This window comes from Arvicola amphibius, chromosome 9 (assembly GCF_903992535.2).
Source record: "Arvicola amphibius chromosome 9, mArvAmp1.2, whole genome shotgun sequence".
Classification (NCBI taxonomy): Eukaryota; Metazoa; Chordata; class Mammalia; order Rodentia; family Cricetidae; genus Arvicola; species Arvicola amphibius.
The window spans coordinates 33,534,243-33,537,556 of NC_052055.2; positions in this window are offsets into that span (position 1 = coordinate 33,534,243).

Below are 3,314 nucleotides of genomic sequence, written 5' to 3' on the forward strand. Positions count from 1 at the left end.
AGAAGGCTCCAACCTTGCTGGTCACACAGGAAGCTCAAGAGTCACCCTAACCCAACAAGATGAAAAGCCACAAAGCTGTGCGCCACTGTCATTTTCTAAGCATTGTCAGAACCTGTAGTCCATGGAGCAGCCTGGGGACACAGCCACTCCACCGTCCTTTCCATGAGCAGATGGAGCAGAACCCCTAGGGAGCAGGGACAAAGACTGCTGTAGCCCTGTTGAGATGAGTTCCCTCTCCCCTACAACGCCAAAGCTGGGCTAGTGGTCTGAAGGCATCATCCACTGATCACTGGACAAAGAGGACACCCATAGACACCACACAATAAGAACAAGGAATGTCCCCCTGTCCTGGAAAGAAAGCAGGAGGCCTTTGCAGGGACAGGGAGGGAAGATTGTCCCACAACACCAACAAGAGCCATAGCACAACTGGATGGCCACAGTGAAGGGTCCGAAAAAGTCCACGACCAGACCAGGCCTGCCATGACCAAAGCTGCAATGGGACCACCAGGATCACGAGCACAGATAGCTGGGCAAAGCAGAAAGTAGAGAGAGGGGCAAGAGGGTAGAAAGGGAACACCCACCTCTGAGGCTGAGGCCCTCAGGAAAGCTATCACCAATATGCCCGCCCCAAGCACAAGGTGAATTCAGAAGAATATGAATCTGGGAGAGGCTGAGGAGAGCCACTGCAGCAACAAAGCAAGCCACCCTTCCAGCAGGTCTCAGTCCCATACAACAGCCAAGCAAATAGGATACATGACAAATCCTGCTGACCTCTGACAACCAGTACACTGTCAAAGTGAACTGAAGCAATCCAGCACCACGAGACAGTCAAGAGCATGGGGCCAACTAGAGCTCCATCTCAGACTAAGAACCTAACATGACCAGGACACATCACAGGCTCTAAGGGAGCAGACCACGTCCTGGAGCCATGGGAAACTGCACAGAGAAATGAGAACTCTGAGAACCATGAAGGTCGGAAGTAATAAACACCAGCAGCAGAAAGTTAGGATGCCTTGAGGAGCTGGTCAGCAAGTTAACAAAGCTAGGTGACAAGGTGCTAGATCGCCCACAGAGAAGCACGTGGACAGAGAGAAGGTGATCAGGCAGACAGATGGCCCTTAGAGCTCCCAGACAACAGGGGCCCCAATAATACTTACATGGGTAAAAGAAGTGAGGAAAGACTAAGAAATAATAATTAGACAGGTACATAAATAATAAAAACATTCAAAAGTTGTAAAGGCCCAGAAGTGGACAGAGAAGAGGTCATCATGACCCTGTCAATCAGAAACACAAATGGGAGTAACAGCAGACTTGCCTGTTAGCCAGTAGGGGAGCTCTCTAAGGAGGTGAGACAAGGATGCCAAGCCAGAACCCTATTCCATCCATCAACAACACTCCAAAGAACCCAAGGGGAGCAAAAGCATTGACTAAGCACTTCCAGAAAAGTGTTCTCATTGCAAGCTTCAGGCACAAGATGGGGCCATGGCAGAATGCTGCTCCTGGTGAGCACACAGGAATGTCACTGTCACTGTCAGAATCTCGGGATAGCCAAAGGATGAGGTGACACTGTTCCTAGCAATCACAAGCACTGTGAGTCTACCAACTTAGATAAAGTCAACAACAAATCCTCTCGAAGACACCAGGATAAGTTTACCCAAAAAACGAGAGGGCAAACAGCGCCGCCTGCCAGGCTATAAATCTACCACAGTCACTGGACACTTGGAGCAGTGCTTTTGCTGCCTGTTTCATGCCAGCAGCCTTATCTGTGATGATACATAGGCACTGTAGTCTCCTCACTGGCAGTGCCACCATCAGGGTTACAAGAGTGGGACTGGGGATATAGTTCACTGGTAGAATGTTAGCCAAGTATAAGGTGCTGAGATCAGTCACAGTGCTGAAGGGGGAAGCGGGTGGGCAGAAGGAGACAAAGACCGTGCGAAGAGGGACAAGTTCAGGACTGGGCAGCTGTGAGTGCTGAGAAACCACCTCAGTGGAAATACAGAACTGGAGCCCAGGGATAGGTCCACACTGATGGACACTCAGGAGGATGGGTACAACCAGGGCCTCTAGAGTGCAAATGCTAGGCAGGCAGTGGCCAAGGAGGGGGCTCGGCAGTGGCTCACTGCAGCTTTAGCTGCCAGCACTGGGCACCTGGCTCCAGAGCTGGGGCCTCCTCTGCGACTGTCTTTAGAGTATCAGGAGGGAGAAGAGGAAAGCTGGGAGGACAGTAGGGCACCCTTCAACTGGCAGGCATGTGAGCCACTCCGCGGGCTCCATTCTGGTCCTGTCTGTATCTGGCTTTCCTCTGAATCCTCTCCCCACTCTTCCCGCCTCCCTGCCACACCCCCATCAGGCTGCCTCTGCACCCTGCTCCCAAATCCCTCTAAGACTTGGGAAGACAGGGGAGTGGGACAGTTCCCAGGACTGGCCAATGAGCACATGACCCTAGTCCGGTGCTGAGCCCAAATCCCTTGGGAAGCAAAGCAGCTGGTCTTTGAAGACACCATAGGGCACAGACCTGGCCTGAGGCCATGGGAGCTGGCTCAGGCCTGGCCACCTTCAAAGGACAGCTGGGATGGTCTTAAAGGCACATGAGGTCACAACCTATACCAGCTGGGCCTCATCCACAAGGGCAGAAGTGGTGGAAAGACTTTCCATCTACCTCCACCTGGCTCAGGAAACCAGGACCCAGGCTCTAAAACAAAGGTTCTCAGGTGTCACATACCACATATTTACATTACAATTCATAACAGTAGAAAGATTATAGTAGCAATGAAAGTAATTTTATTATTGGGGATCACACAACATGAGGAACTGTATTAAAGGGTCACAGCATTAGGAAGGTTGAGGACCACTGCTCTAAAACCACTGGGCAGAACACTGGGAGGGGCTAGCTGCTCTCTTCCAGGGACTCCTCTCTTCCACAGCCCTCCCTGGTCTCCTGAATGAATTCCTCCACATATACCCAGGCACAGCATGAACAGTCTGAATTGGTGGGTACCCAGAGAGCCCTCCAAACAGTGGCCTATCATATGGGGTCCAAGACTACCACACATTGTCCCAACAGCAAAGGAACCCTAGCCCTGCTCTCTGGAGTGACCATCCCTCCAGACCCCCCACAACAGCCCCAAATGGATGAAGACTGGGCAGGAGGCAATAGTCAGTCCAAGAAGGGACTTAGCACCAAAACCTGGCCCAGAATCACCCAGGCATCTGTGAATCCAGGGGCTGGAAGATAAAAACCTGGGTGAAGGAAGGAGTTGGCTCAGCACACAGTATCTGAAGCAGAGCAATGACAGACCTTACCATCCAAA